Consider the following 17,694-nt stretch of genomic DNA (forward strand, 5'->3'; position numbering starts at 1 on the left):
AACAGAGACATCCATTGCTCAATTTCCTCCAGTCTCCTCTCAGCTCCAGGTTTCTGCAATACAAGTGCCAAGCACTTCATCTACCGAGCTGGCGGTCACTTCTTCAGTTACCAAGCTTCCAAGCACATCATCAGCCACCGAGTCATCCACTGCAGCAGCTACTTCACCGAGTATATCTCTCCCACCTACAGCTTGTACAGTAAGTCTTCCCAGTTTCTTACCAATTTTGTCTTCCTCAGCCACATTGGCCCCAATTTTTTCTCCAGTCACTTCTCCAATTGTAAATATACCAGTATGTACATCATTTTTGAGTAGTACATCATTTTTGGGAAGTATATCAAGTTTTGATACAACCAACACTTCTCTTAGTTTACCTTTAGTTGGTCCTATTCCAATTTTGACAGCCAGTCCAGCATCATCAACTATTGTTTCAATTTCAAAGGGCAAAGGTGCAGTCACTGCAGAAAAACCAAAGAGATACATGTTTTCCAGTAAGGCAGTAGATGAAGAAATAGATCTGGATAAGGACATTGTCATTCCTAAGATAGATCTAGACACTGCATCAGTTGATGAAATGAGAATGATCAGTCAGCTATTAGATCAAAAGACACAGCAAATGCAGCTAAGGAATGAAAGGGACAGAGAATTCAATATAATTGAGAGTGCTAAAAACATAATAACTGAGGCTATAGGTGTTGATGTGGACTCATCTCAACACATTTTGTTACAACTAGAAGAAGCGACGAATAAATTCAATGAGGATATCTCAGGACAAGAAAAATTTATAGAGAAAGCAGAAAACAAATTTGAATATAAGGTGCTTGAGCACATTGCTCAACACTTAGCAATAAAACAAGTTGAATTAACCTCAATTTTTTCTGACATTGAAAATTCTTTTAATAATGTAACCTCACTGTTTGCAAAACTTTGTGATATTACCGAGTATACAAAGGAAGTAAAAGAAAATTTGAATAAAATTGATGCAAATATGAAGGTCAGTGCCCAAATGCTGCAATCTGCCCACAGTGCAAGTTCATCCCATCATCTGAGAATCAAATTTTTGTCAGAGAAACAGGCAGAATTGCTGAGAGAGGAAGCAAGGATCAGGTCTACTCTGATTGACATCCAGAATATAATTCTTCCTGTCATGAACACAATGCAGAAGCACATTGCATATTCAAAAACATTGATCCATGACAATAATTTCTCTATTGCAGACCATGTGATTGAACTTTCTGCAGAAGTTCAAGTAGCTCTCTCCACATGTAAAATCCTGCAAGACAATTGGGATAAAACTCTGCAACTAATTCTTCAGGTACATTCTGAGTTTATCACACATTTTGGTGTCTCCATGTAAATACATTCTTTATTCTTAGGCATTATTGTCAAAAAGGGGGAGAAAGCAACATATAGAGGAAAATCAAAAAATTAGACACAAAAGGGGAGAAGGTAATAAAGTAATAAAGAATAAAGTCATATAACTCATGTAAAAACCTTGTGTATATTGTATGGGGGAGTTATATGTAAGGTAGCCCATGTATATTCAGCACACAGCACAGCAGAATCAAATCAGTTTTATCAGATCTTGTATATAAATTTTGGCTCATAAGTGTTTTTGTCACTAATGCCAAAGGGGGAGATTGTTGGAATAATGATACATTTGTCATTAGTTACAACACTTATTTGATTCTAAATTCTTACCGAGTTCATCACTCAGTTTACAGTTCATACCAAGCATTCGTTGGTTACCAAGTATGTTCAGCAGTGTTTACCGAGTCAGGAAGGTAAACGAAAGTTTTAGTGATTACTGAGTCAGGAAGGTAAACAAAGAATTTAGTGTTTACCGAGTCAGGAAGGTAAACAAAGGATTTAGTATTTACCGAGTCAGAAAGGTAAATGAAGGATTTAGTGTTTACCGAGTCAGAAAGGTAAATGAAGGTTTCAGTGATTACCAAGACAGTATTCAGTGCTTACCAAGTGAATTGAAAGAGTCAGTTTCTACCGAGTGACACAATGTTTACCAAGTCACCAGTGGTTACCAAGTTCCAAGCTACTCAGAGTGATTAGTATGAACCGAGCCCCTACCTCTACCGAGTGCATGACGATGCCGTGTAATGTAGTGGATACTGAGTGTCAGAAGGTCACCGAGTAAGTTTGAGGAACCTGAGTTTTCTACTATCTGGCCGACTCAGTAATATTTTGTCCACTTGTGTTTGGCCGACCTTGTTGTTGTAAATATTGGAATGGTATATATGTAATGTATTGTACCATTTACAAAAGAGATAATGAAGAAGATTAACAATCAAGCAAGAGCAAAGTAAGAATGTAATTGAGCGAATTGAAAAAGAATCAGCAGCGAAGTATTCAGCAAGGTTATCAAGGAGCAGCAAAGATATATCCATCACATCAAGTGATCAGTACATAAGATCTAATTAACAAATCAGTTGCAAGCATATCCACTGTTTCATCCTTATAGGTGAATTAGTTTTGTAAATCCTTTAACAGGGTAGACTTAACAGTCTTATGTAAATCTCCTAACAGAGTGCATACTTCATTGTATGTTTGTAAATCCTCTAACAAGGTGGATTTAGCAGTCCTACTTGCTCCTAACAGGGAAGATTACCAGAAGTGATCACTGTAAGCCTTAACCGGTCAACTTTATACAGCAGTATTGAAGTTTCGTGGGCATCATCCCCACCCCAGTTTTACTTTCAATTTGAAAGGTTTCTGGGTCACCAAATCAGTGTGTTAATCTTTTCATGCGTTCAGTAAAGTAGATGAATGAATGGTGAATTTGTTATTATGCTGAATTGGTTTAAATTTTAAAGCTTACTGATTCACCGCTCCCCTCTCAGCAACATTGCTAGACCTGAATATTTCCAACAGTTAAATCAGTTGAATCCTTTTTTCTTCTCAAATTGAATCAGTTAACTCCTTATTTTACTCAAATTAAATCTGTTAACTCTCTTTAATTTGGAAATCTCCCTTTATGACTGAACTTCACCTTTAATCCTGACCGTTGATTAAAATCGATCTGAACCATTGATGAATTCAAGGAAAGTTTATTTAAGAGACCCTCATCTCTTCATTTTGAAAGGTTGAATGAGAATTTGTATCAAATTGTTGCTAAAATTCATACTCACATTTCATCATATTCACATACGCAAAGATCAAGTTTGACCAAAAGTTGACCAGATTTAACCACGGTTAACTTGAGTTGACTAGTTTCGAAAATAATTTTGAAATAATTAAGCGAAATTATTTAATTAAATGGAGTACTTAATTTTAATTAATTAAACAAAGTTATTTAATTAAATGAGAAGCCATTCCTAATTAATTAAATGAACTTATTTAATTAAATAAGAAAAGTATCTTTAATTAATTAAAGATTATTTAATTAACTAGAAAAATTAATTATGAGAGCATATCTCATTTTATTAAATTAAATATCTCAACAAAATCTCTCTTCAGTTCAAAAAGGGAAATTTCTAGTTCACTATTGATAAAAAATGAGTTAAATCAATTAACTCCTTTTTCTACTCAAATTGAATCAGTTAACTCCTTATTTTACTCAAATTAAATCTGTTAACTCCCTTCAATTTGAAAATCTACCCTTTTTACTGAATTTCACTTTTAATCCTGACCGTTGATTGAAATCGATTTCAACCGTTGATGAATTCCAAGAAAGTCTATTTAAGAGACCCTCATCTCTTCATTTTGAAAGGTTGAATGAGAATTTGCATCGAATTGTTGCTAGAATTCATACTCACATTTGCTCATATTCACATACACAAAGATCAAGTTTGACCAAAAGTTGACTAGATTTAACCACTATTGACTTGAGTTGACCAATTTTGAAAAGAATTTTTAAATAATTAAATGAAATTATTTAATTAAATGAAGTACTTACTTCTAATTAATTAAACAAAGTTATTTAATTAAATGAGAAGTCATTCTTAATTAATTAAATGAAGTTTTTTAATTAAATAAGAAAAGTGTCTCTAATTAATTAAAGATTCTTTAATTAGATAGAAAAAGTAATTATGAGAGCATATCTTATTTTATTAAATTAAATATCTCAACAAAATCTCTCTTCAGTTCAAAAACGAAAATTTCTAGTTCACTATTGATAAAAAATGAGTTAAATCATATCAGAGCCCGAGTTTCAACATTGGGAGCTTTGTATATATTGGAATGTCACTAGTTGTTAACTAGTTAAACAAAAACTTTGAACTATCATGTGTATCTCTTTCAAACTGAAAATTTGAAACTAGGTGGACTGAAACAGAACATAAAACTGTTACTTGCATATTTTTCATACTTCAACACTTAGCTTTCAAAATTAAAAATTCTACTAAAAACTTAAACGAAGGCAAAACTGAAAATTTAAAATTTATTTTAGCTGCAAAACATGTATCTTTTATCTAAGTTTCAAGGTAGTATACTTTTGTTTATCTTTGCAAGCATTAAGTTGTTCTTGTTTAGAATGCATTAGAGAATCTATTTTAGTAGATGTTAAAGGAATGATGTTGAATCAATATGGTTTTCAGTTTACCATTAAACCAGAATCATCTTGATCTAAAGGTGTTGTAATATTCTCAGTGGAATCATATTTCTCCTGTAGGGATGAAAAGGGTTCAATGGGACCTGCATAGTGAATATCTTAGCTTTTCATTCTTGTAGGCTTCTAGGAGTAAGCCTAATCCCGGGGTGGGGGGGGGTGGATGTAGTGCCTGCCCCTAGTTCGCATTTTGTTATCATTGCTGAACTCTTTTAGAGCTAGTTTTATGTTGTTGGTTAGCAGCATTGTTTTGAGATTATTAGATATTGAGCTATGGATTCAGTTTATTATGTGATGAGATTATTTAGACTCTACATTTCATGTATGTATGATGATTATTTTTAGTGTTCACAATTATTGATGATGATTATTACATTACTTTCAATTATTAATGATGATTAATAAGATGATTTATTATCATATGTGCTTTCTTATGGACACTTACCCCATACTCGCATGTGTATGGTGTGCGTGTTTGCTTTGCGTGTTTGCTTTTGTATGACGTGTCTGATGTGGTTAAGGAAGGGAGTCGTAGTCACCTGCTAGTCGGGATCTACACGATGCACCACTTCCTGCCATTGTCTGGTTAGTTTAGTATATATATTGTGCTTCTACATGCATGATTTTTATGCAGGTTGTAGGTACCGGGTATCGAGTTCCCTGAATTGTCAGGATGAGTGTACCCTATCACATTATCTCAATGATAAGAGAGGGGAGATAAATTCTCAAGTCCAAATCCCAACCCTTTAAGCTATTTGTTCTAATTAAAAAATTAGGACAAGTATCTGAGTTGAGTACCCTCCGAATACGTTGGATGACTTAATTCGTGATTTAAACCCTTGGTTTGATTTTGTATGTATTTTGGCTATGATGAATTTTTCGTATTTTTACCTTTGTGAGTCTTTGAAGTATTTTCTATTAATTAAGCCTAATCAAAAGATTTAATTATTGGTTTAATTAAATAAAAAAATTAATATGATATTTTAATATTTATTTTATTTAATTAATTAAAAAATTAATTAAATAAAATAATTAAATTTGAAAATAAAAGTTATAATATTAAATTTGGAACGTGACAATATTTATTTTAATAATAATATATTTGGAGCTCATTTTTAAATAAATGACTAAATAATAATATTATTAAAGCTAATAAATATTTTAGCAATCAAATTTTGGAAAATGAAATTTAAAAGTGAAAAATATATTTTAAATTATAAAAAGATTCTAAATCTCATATGATTAAAATATAAATATATTAAGATTGAAAAGTGGAGATATTAAAATTAGTGCATGAGACTTAATAAATAAATAAATTAAATTAAAAAGAGTAAAGTAAATTAGAGTTATAAGCTTGCATGAAAATTAACATGTGTCAACAACACGAGAGTTAGTGCATCAATTAAGCACAAGGTGTCTACAATTCTATGACTCATCAAAAAGAATTGGAAAAGACCCATGTTTAGTTGGTGACACTTTTCAGTGATTTCAAGAAGCAATCCAAAGGTTTCTTGAGAGCTCTTGATATTTAGACATTCATAGAAGCTTAAAGGAAAAGCTTAATGGAAGTTACAAGCTTAAGGGAAGCCACGAGCTACAACTTTAAAAAAAACTAAAAACTTCAAAGCTTACATGCATGAGAGAAGATTCATATGCTCATATATTTTCTACTTGCTTCTATGCTCCTTCTAGCACTTCTAATCACTTGGAGGATTCGATCGACTTAGATTCTTGGAAGAATTGTGAATGATAGAGAAGGAAGAAATTTTCTATGAACTTTTGAGGCATGAAAAATTAGCATCAGTGTCCAGGTGCACTCGTGATATTCTCATATTCCCTTTGCACTCTTTCTCTTCCTGTCTTCATCATATCTGTTTTATGTGTTTGAATACTCTCTATATTTGAAATTGGAATCTAGATTTTTTATTTGGATGAGAAGAAAACAATAGAAAAACCCTAGTTTCAAATGAGAAAGAAATTAGATTTTAATCGGATTTGAGTTCGAATTTATATTAAATTAGAAAGACAAGATTTGAAATTAAAATAAAAATTTTATGGTAAAAATTCGAATGATTAGATGTAATCTTTCTATCAATTATATTTTTAGATGCGTATGAACAAACCCTTTTATGTTTAAATTTAGAGAAAATTTATTTTAAGAGAAAATTCTTAATTCATCACAAAATGTTCTATCACTGCTCTTTGGATAGACCCAAACTCAGTCATTCATTACTTTTTATCGAGATCGAATTTATTCGATCGCTCTAGTCAAAATTGGCACAACTCGGTCCTCTCCAACATATTTAAATTTTAGCCGGATCCAACGGTTCATTAGGAAGATATGGCCGTCGTACTGGGACTATTTTATTCAAAAACAGATATTTCTCCATTTTCTATAACCAAAAATTCTTTATGCTTAAACTTCACAAAATAATATATTAAAGCATGGAATGAATTAAAGATAATATTGAAATCTCTCTTTATTAGAATCTTATTAAAATGCATTTGTTTTATATGGTTTATTATTTAATCTAATTAAATCAAATTTAATTAAGATTAGTTAATAGTAGAAGAAGTGTAATTAATTATTAGTCAATCAAAATAAATGAATTTTTAAATGAGAGAAAATTAAAAGAAAAGAGATTTTAATATGGTTTATATAGTGGACTTTTTATAATGTATATTGAATACTATTTAATATATATTAAACAATTTTAGAGTTGTTTAATGAAGATGATAATGTTAAGAAATTGAAAATTATTCATGTTAAAATCTACAATGAATCTTATTGGTTTGTGATAGGGATCTTTTTCAAACAACTTTTATATAGACAAAATATTATTAAAACAATTAGAAAATGGAGTCTAATGGTTGATTTTAATATTGATTAAATAATTGTATGATGATAATTTATATTATGTTGATCTAAATTTAGAAACTCTAAATGATATTGGATTAAGATTGAATTATTATGTTATTGGTTAATACGTTTGAATACTTTAATGATATTAAGAGTTAGCTAATGAAGTTCTATGTAAAAGTTCTCTAAGTTGATTATTTATAGTTGTGATAAGTTAATTATCTATTAATGTTTGTTGGGTCTAACAAACTATTAATAAATAATAGTATAAATTGTTTAAATAGTTATCAACTAATACGAACAGAGTTACTCTAAAAGAAATTAGTTAATGATTAAAGTACTGTAAAAGATATTAATCAAATTGAATTGGTTAATAATTTGGAAGAGTATCAATTAACTGAATCAACGTACATAGGAAAAACTTATTTGAGAAAATAATACTTGGTATTGAAAATTTATTATAACTTGTTATTATTAAAATATAAATGGGAACTTTGTTGAATAGTGATGAATTTGGTTAATATAGAATTATTAATAAGATTTCCAATATAGCTTTTTATTAATTATTAACAAGATTATTATTATTGAATTATTAATATGATCATTTGAGTATTGAATTATAGTTGACTTTTATCTTACAGAATTCTAGTTAGTTATTAGTCAACTGATGTTAATTCGAATGTTGTTATGGTTATACAATTATTAATTAAATCAATTAATGAGAGTTAATTAGATTTAATTAATAATTAAGTTATGTAAACGAGATTTAATTGATATAATTGTTTTAATGAAATTTTAAAAGTATTGATATCAAGTTGATAGGTCTTAATCTGATGACTTGAATAATGATTTTAGATATTTTAATGGTAAAGACTTAGTAATATATAATTGAGAATTATTAGAATAATAAAAGGTCAAGGATTGTGAATCGATGTTAATTGATCATTTTAATAAGTTATAATCTTCTTGTTCAAAGATTGATAATTGGCTCTCTTATAATATAATGAATAATAATCTTAAAAAAAGGTTGAAAGGTTAATCAATTAGAATATGGATCATGGTTAAATATAGAACAATTTAATTTAAATGTCAATGATGATCAGTTTAGTGAATAGTTATCCTTAAGTTATTCTTAGAATGTAATTCTTAATAATGGAAGGATGATGCTATCGGGGAAATTAGGTTGACTTGTAGGTCAAATGATGAACTTAAAACACTTGAAGTATACTTGCAAACAGAAAATTGGAAACTCCTACACATTATTCAACTATTTGAATTTAGTAAACCAAAACATGTATTTGCATCGTGTATTCTATATGCTTCTTGTTTTGAGTTTTGGGTTGACTAGTGTTGACCAGTCCTAGGATGTTACCAGAGGCTCGGGGGTTATGAGATATGATGGCATGTTGATCTTATTGGTCTCGATCTTTATAAGCCCAACCAGGGTAATGTGATCGTATGCTCTATGAAATGTTTGTATTTACTGATTGTTACTTCAGTCTTCATGTGTGAAGCTAAGAGGTATGTGTATGAGACACTTGAGCTAATCATTTTGAGTCATTGATCACTTATCTTTGGATTATTTTTTAGTCGCCATGATGGAACTGAAATATGGATTTATTTCTTGATGATGTCATGTTGTGACATGTTTGGCTCAACCATTTTGGAGTCTTCGATCAGTATGATTTTGAGATATTCTTGGTTGCTTGTTGATAATCATTTATCTTGAGATATATTTTGGTTATTGAGAACTAATTGATACTTATGATTATCAGTGATGCCTTCAGTTGCCAATAGAGAACTATTGTGGTCATAATTTTCTATGGATGCTTTTTCAGATGCTCATGAAGATTTGATGATTCTTATCTTGAAGATTTGATGATTCTTATTATAGATATTTGATGCTTTTATGCATATTTGATGATTCTATTATGGATTATCTTTTATGATTTTGAGATTTATGATTCTATGAGCTTAGGGTAGGTAATCTACTTGTAGTGTTGAGAAGTGGCTTGCAATGGGGGCCGGGGCCCTAAGTGGCTACCAGGGTAACTCATTGTAAGTTTGGTTAATAAGTGATAACATTTACACACTAAATGGAGATTAAATGAACCTAAAAAGATAATTGTTTTGGTTTTTGCCCATTCCTTGAATGCTTGTACAGGCTAGGATGGGAGTAGTGAGAACGCATGGTTTAAGTACATTGGATATATCATTGTTATTTCATAAGGATGAGATGTTAGATGAATAGTTAATTAGAAATGATACAATGTTAAAGGGATCTTTAAAAAATGTATCCTATTATGTATATATGTTATGTTTATTTTCATTTGAATTGTTGATATTGCTTCCGCAAATGTTATGAATGGTTTTATCTTTCATGTTTAAAAAAAAACTTACTTGGCAAACTTAGTAAAATTCTTTGGATCCCATGGCGGGGGCATTACAAATTAGTTACCTCCTTTTTCTACTCAAACTGAATCAGTTGACTCCTTATTTTACTCAAATTAAATTTGTTAACTCCCTTTAATTTGAAAACGTCTTTTTATGACTGAACTTCACCTTTAATCCTGACCGTTGATTGAAATCGATCTCAACCGTTGATAAATTTCAGAAAAGTCTATTTAAGAGACCCTCATCTCTTCATTTTGAAAGGTTGAATGAGAATTTTCATTGAATTGTTGCTGGAATTCATACTTAGATTTTCTCATATTCACACACGCAAAGATCAAATTTGACCAAAAATTGACTAGATTTAACCACGGTTGACCTGAGTTGACTAGTTTCGAATAGAATTTTAAAATAATTAAATGAAATTATTTAATTAAATGGAGTACTTACTTCTAATTAATTAAACTAAGTTATTTAATTAAATGAGAACCCATTCTTAATTAATTAAATGAAGTTATTTAATTAAATAAGAAAAGTGTCTCTAATTAATTAAAGATTATTTAATTAAATAGAAAAAGTAATTATGAGAGCATATCTCATTTTATTAAATAAAATATCTCAACAAAATGTCTCTTCAGTTACAAATTTTTTTTTTTAGTTCACTATTGATCAAAAATGAGTTAAATTAGTTAACTACTTTTTCTACTCAAATTGAATCAGTTAACTCCTTATTTTACTCAAATTAAATCTGTTAACTCCCTTTAATTTGGAAATCTCCCTTTATGACTGAACTTCACCTTTAATCTTGACCGTTGATTAAAAATCGATCTCAACCGTTGATGAATTTCAGGAAAGTCTATTTAAGAGATGCTCATCTCTTCATTTTGAAAAGTTGAATGAGAATTTGCATCGAATTGTTGCTAGAATTCATACTCACATTTGCTCATATTCACATACGCAAAGATGAAGTTTGCCAAAAGTTGATCATATTTAACCACGGTTGACCTGAGTTGACTTGTTTCAAAAAGAATTTTGAAATAATTAAATAAAATTATTTAATTAAATGGAGTACTTACTTCTAATTAATTAAACAAAGTTATTTAATTAAATGAGAAGCCATTCTAATTAATTAAATGAAGTTATTTAATTAAATAAGAAAAGTGTCTCTAATTAATTAAAGATTATTCAATTAAATAGAAAAAGTAATTATGAGAACATGTCTCATTTTATTAAATTAAATATCTCAACAAAATCTGTCTTCAGTTCAAAAAGGGAAATTTCCAGTTCACTATTAATAAAAAATGAGTTAAATAAGTTAACTCTTTTTTCTACTCAAAATGAATCAGTTACCTCTCTATTTTACTCAAATTAAATCTGTTAACTTCGTTTAATTTGAAAATCTCCATTTATGACTGAACTTCACTTTTAATCCTAATCGTTGATTAAAATTGATCTCAACTGTTGATAAATTACAGGAAAGTCTATTTAAGAGACCCTCATCTCTTCATTTTGAAAGGTTGAATGAGAATTTGCATCGAATTGTTGCTGGAATTCATACTAACATTTGCTCATATTCACATATGCAAAGATTAAGTTTGACAAAAAGTTGACCAAATTTAACCACGGTTGACTTGAGTTGACTAGTTTCGAAAGTTTTTTTGAAATAATTGAATAAAATTATTTAATTAAATGGAGTACTTACTTCAAACTAATTAAACAAACTTATTTAATTAAATGAGAAGCCATTCCTAATTAATTAAATGAAGTTATTTAATTAAATAAGAAAAGTGTCTTCAATTAATTAAACATTATTTAATTAAATAAAAAAATAATTATGAGAGCATATCTTATTTTATTAAATTAAATATCTCAAAAAAATCTATCTTCAATTCAAAAAAGAATATTTTTAGTTAACTATTGATAAAAAAATGAGTTAAATCAGTTGACTCCTTTTTCTACTCAAATTGAATCAGTTAACTCTTTATTTTACTCAAATTAAATCTGTTAACTCCCTTTATGAATTCAAGGAAAGTCTATTTAAGAGACCCTCGTCTCTTCATTTTGAAAGGTTGAATGAGAATTTGCATCGAATTGTTGCTGGAATTCATACTCACATTTGCTCATATTCACCTACGCAAAAATCAAGTTTCACCAAAAGTTGACCAGATTTAACCACGGTTGACTTGAGTTGACTAGTTTCGAAAAAAAATTTGAAATAATTAAATGAAATTATTTAATTAAATAGAGTACTTACTTCTAATTAATTAAACAAAGTTATTTAATTAAATGAGAAGCCATTCCTAATTAATTAAATGAAGTTATTTAATTAAATAAGAAAAGTATCTCTAATTAATTAAAGATTATTTAATTAAATGGAAAAAGTAATTATGAGAGCATATCTCATTTTATTAAATTAAATATCTTAATAAAATCCTTCTTGAGTTCAAAAAGGGAAATTTTCAGTTCACTATTGATAAAAAATGAGTTAAATCAGTTAACTCCTTTTTATAATCAAATTGAATAAGTTAAATCTTTATTTCACTCAAATTAAATCTGTTAACTCCCTTTAATTTGGAAATCTCCCTTTATGACTGAACTTCACCTTTAATCCTGACCGTTGATTGAAATCGATCTCAACCATTGATGAATTTCAAAAAAGTCTATTTTAGAGACCATCATCTCTTCATTTTGAAAGGTTGAATGAGAATTTGCATCGAATTGTTGCTAGAATTCATTTTCAAATTTGCTCATATTCACATACACAAAGATCAAATTTGACCAAAAGTTGACCAGATTTAACCACGGTTGACTTGAGTTGACTAGTTTCGAAAAGAATTTTAAAATAATTAAATGAAATTATTTAATTAAATAGAGTACTTACTTCTAATTAATTAAACAAAGTTATTTAATTAAATGAGAAGCCATTCCTAATTAATTAATTGAAGTTATTTAATTAAATAAGAAAAGTGTCTTTAATTAATTAAAGATTGTTTAATTAAATAGAAAAATTAATTATGAGAGCATATCTCATTTTATTAAATTAAATATCTCAACAAAATCTCTCTTTAGTTCAAAAAGGGAAATTTACAGTTCACTATTGATAAAAAATGAATTAAATCTGTTAACTCCTTTTTCTACTCAAAATTGAATCAGTTAACTCCTTATTTTACTCAAATTAAATCTGTTAACTCCCTTTAATTTGGAAATCTTCCTTTTTGACTGAATTTCAACTTTAATCCTGACCGTTGATTGAAATCGATCTCAACCGTTGATGAATTCAAGGAAAGTCTATTTAAGAGACTGTCATCTCTTCATTTTGAAAGGTTGAATGAGAATTTGCATCAAATTGTTGTTGGAATTCATACTCACATTTGCTCATATTCACATATGCAAAGATCAAGTTTGACCAAAGGTTGACCAGATTTAACCGTGGTTGACTTGAGTTGACTAGTTTCGAAAAGAATTTTGAAATAATTAAAAGAAATTATTTAATTAAATGAAGTATTTTCTTCTAATTAATTAAACAAAGTTATTTACTTAAATGAGAAGCCATTCCTAATTAATTAAATGAATTTATTTAATTAAATAAGAAAAGTGTCTCTAATTAATTAAAGATTATTTAATTAAATAGAAAAAATAATTATGAGAGCATATCATATTTTATTAAATTAAATATCTCAACAACATCTCTCTTCAGTTTAAAAAGAGAAATTTCTAATTCATTATTGATAAAAAATGAGTTAAATCAGTTAACTCCTTTTTCTACTCAAACTGAATCAGTTAACTGATTATTTTACTCAAATTAAATCTATTAACTCCCTTTAATTTAAAAATCTGCTTTTATGACTGAACTTCACCTTTAATCTTGACTGTTGATTGAAATCGATCTCAACCATTCATGAATTTCAGAAAAGTCTATTTAAGAGACCCTCATCTCTTCATTTTGAAAGGTTGAATGAGAATTTGAGTTGAATTGTTGTTGGAATTCATACTCACATTTGCTTATATTCACATACACAAAGATCAATTTTGACCAAAAGTTGACCAGATTTAACTACGGTTGACTTGAGTTGACTAGTTTCGAAAAGAATTTTAAAATAATTAAATAAAATTATTTAATTAAATGAAGTACTTACTTCTAATTAATTAAACAATGTTGTGTAATTAAATGAGAAGCCATTCCTAATTAATTAAATGAAGTTATGTAATTAAATAAGAAAATTGTTTCTAATTAATTAAAGATTATTTAATTAAATAGAAAAAGTAATTATGAGAACATATCTCATTTTATTAAATTAAATATCTCAACAAAATTTTTATTCTGTTCAAAAAGGAAAATTTCTAGTTCACTATTGATAAAAAATGAGTTAAAACAGTTAACTCCTTTTTCTACTCAAATTGAATCAATTAACTCCTTATTTTACTCAAATTAAATCTGTTAACTCCCTTTAATTTAGAAATCTTCCTTTATGACTGAACTTCGCCTTTAATCCTGACCGTTGATTGAAATCGATCTCAACCATTGATGAATTTCAAGAAAGTCTATTTAAGAGACACTCATCTCTTCAGTTTGAAAGGTTGAATGAGAATTTCAATCGAATTGTTGCTGACATTCATACTCACATTTGCTTATATTCACATATGCAAAGTTCAAGTTTGACCAAAATTTAAACAGATTTAACCATGGTTGACTTGAGTTGACTAGTTTTGAATTTTATTTTGAAATAAGTAAACAAAATTATTTAATTAAATGGAGTACTTACTTCTAATTAATTAAACAAAGTTATTTAATTAAATGAGAAGCCATTCCTAATTAATTAAACAAAGTTATTTAATTAAATGAGAAGCCATTCCTAATTAATTAAATAAAGTTATTTAATTAAATAATAAAAGTGTCTCTAATTAGTTAAAGATTATTTAATTAAATGGAGAAAGTAATTATGAGAGCATATCTCATTTTATTAAATTAAATATCTCAACAAAATCTCTCTTCAGTTCAAAAAGGAAAATTTCCAGTTCACTATTGATCAAAAATAAGTTAACTCTTTTTTCTACTCAAATTGAATCAATCAAATCCTTATTTTACTCAAATTAAATTTGTTAACTCCCTTTAATTTGGAAATCTCCCTTTATGACTGAACTTCACTTTTAATTCTGACCGCTAATTGAAATCAATCTTAACCGTTGATGAATTCCAAGAAAGTGTATTTAAGAGACCCTCATCTCTTCATTTTGAAAGGTTGAATGAGAATTTGCATCGAATTATTGCTGGAATTCATACTCACATTTTCTCATATTCATATACGCAAAGATCAAGTTTGACCAAAAATTGACCAGATTTAACCACGATTGACTTGAGTTGACTAGTTTCGAAAAGAATTTAAAAATAATTAAACAAAATTATTTAATTAAATGGAGTACTTACTTCTAATTAATTAAACAAAGTTATTTAATTAAATGAGAAGCCATTCCTAATTAATTAAATGAAGTTATTTAATTAAATAAGAAAAGTGTCTCTAATTAATTAAAGATTATTTAATTAAATAGAAAAAGTAATTATAAGAGCATATTTTATTTTATTAAATTAAATATCTCAAAAAAATCTCTCTTCAGTTCAAAAAGAGAAATTTCTAGTTCACTATTGATCAAAAATGAGTTAAATCATTTAACTCCTTTTTCTACTCAAACTGAATCAGTTAATTACTTATTTTACTCAAATTAAATCTGTTAACTCCCTTTAATTTTGAAATCTCCCTTTATGATTGAAGTTCACCTTTAATCTTGACCGTTGATTGAAATCGATCTCAACCATTGATGAATTTCAGGAAAGTCTATTTAAGAGACCCTCATCTCTTCATTTTGAAAGGTTGAATGAGAATTTGCATCGAATTGTTGCTGGAATTCATACTCACATTTTCTCATATTCACATACGCAAAGATCAAGTTTGATCAAATGTTGACCAAATTTAACCATGGTTGACCTGAGTTGACTAGTTTCAAAAAGAATTTTGAAATAATTAAATAAAATTATTTAATTAAATGGAGTACTTACTTCTAATTAATTAAACAAAGTTATGTAATTAAATGAGAAGCCATTCCTAATTAATTAAATGAAGTTATGTATTTAAATAAGAAAAGTGTTTCTAATTAATTAAAGATTATTTAATTAAATAGATAAAGTAATTATGAGAACATATCTCATTTTATTAAATTAAATGTCTCAAAAAAATCTCTCTTCAATTTGAAAAGGAAAATTTTTAGTTCATTATTGATCAAAAATATGTTAAAATAGTTAACTCGTTTTTCAACTCAAATTGAATCAATTAACTCCTTATTTTACTCAAATTGAATCTTGACCATTGATTGAAATCTATCTCAACCGTTGATGAATTTCAGGAAAGTCTATTTAAGAAACTCTCATCTCTTTATTTTGAAAGGTTGAATGAGAATTTGCATCGAATTTTTGCTGGAATTTATACTCACATTTGCTCATATTCACATACGCAAAGATCAAGTTTGACCAATTGTTGATCAGATTTAACCGCGGTTGACTTGAGCTGACTAATTTTGAAAAGAATTTTTAAATAATTAAAAAAAATTATTTAATTAAATGAAGTACTTACTTCTAAATAATTAAACAAAGTTATTTAATTAAATGAAAAGCCATTCCTAATTAATTAAATAAAGTTATTTAATTAAATAATAAAAGTGTCTTTAATTAATTAAATATTATTTAAATAAATAATAAAAGTGTCTTTAATTAATTAAATATTATTTAAATAAATGGAAAAAGTAATTATCAGAGCATATCTCATTTTATTAAATTAAATATCTCAACAAAATCTCTTTTCAGTTCAAAAAGGGAAATTTCCAGTTCACTATTGATAAAAAATGAGTTAAATGAGTTAACTCCTTTTTCTACTCAAATTCAATCAATTAAATCTTTATTTTACTCAACTTAAATCTGTTAACTCCCTTTAATTTGGAAATCTCCTTTAATGAATGAACTTCACCTTTAATCCTAATCATTGATTGAAATCGATCTCAACTGTTAATGAATTCCAGGAAGGTCTATTTAAGAGACCGTCATTTCTTCATTTTGAAAGGTTGAATGAGAATTTGCATCGAATTGTTGCTTGAATTCATACTCACATTTACTCATATTCACATATGCAAAGATCAAGTTTGACCAAAAGTTGACCAGATTTAACCACGATTGACTTGAGTTGACTTATTTTGAAAAGAATTTTGAAATAATTAAACGAAATTATTTAATTAAATGGAGTATTTCCTTTTAATTAATCAAATAAAGTTATTTAATTAAATGATACGTCATTCCTAATTAATTAAATGAAGTTATTTATTTAAATAAGAAAAATGTCTCTAATTAATTAAAGATTATTTAATTAAATGGAAAAAGTAATTATGAGAGCATATCTCATTTTATTAAATTAAATATCTCAACAAAATCTCTCTTTTGAGTTCACCATGGGAAATTTTCAGTTCACTATTGATAAAAAATGAGTTAAATTAGTTAACTCCTTTTTCTACTCAAATTGAATTATTTAACTCCTTAATTTACTCAAATTAAATCTGTTAACCCCCTTCAATTTGGAAATCTCCCTTTATGACTGAACTTCACCTTTAATCCTGATCGTTAATTGAAATCGATCTAAACCGTTGATGAATTCTGAGAAAGTCTATTTAAGAGACCCTCATCTCTTCATTTTGAAAGATTGAATGAGAATTTGCATCGAATTATTGCTGGAATTCATACTCACATTTTCTCATATTTACATACGCACTGATCAAGTTTGACCAAAAGTTGACAAGATTTAACCATAGTTGACTTGAGTTGACTAGTTTTGAAAAGAATTTTAAA

This window comes from Cupressus sempervirens, chromosome 5 (genome assembly GCF_028749045.1).
Source record: "Cupressus sempervirens isolate cs-2001-9-10 chromosome 5, ASM2874904v1, whole genome shotgun sequence".
In the NCBI taxonomy this organism is placed as follows: Eukaryota; Viridiplantae; Streptophyta; class Pinopsida; order Cupressales; family Cupressaceae; genus Cupressus; species Cupressus sempervirens.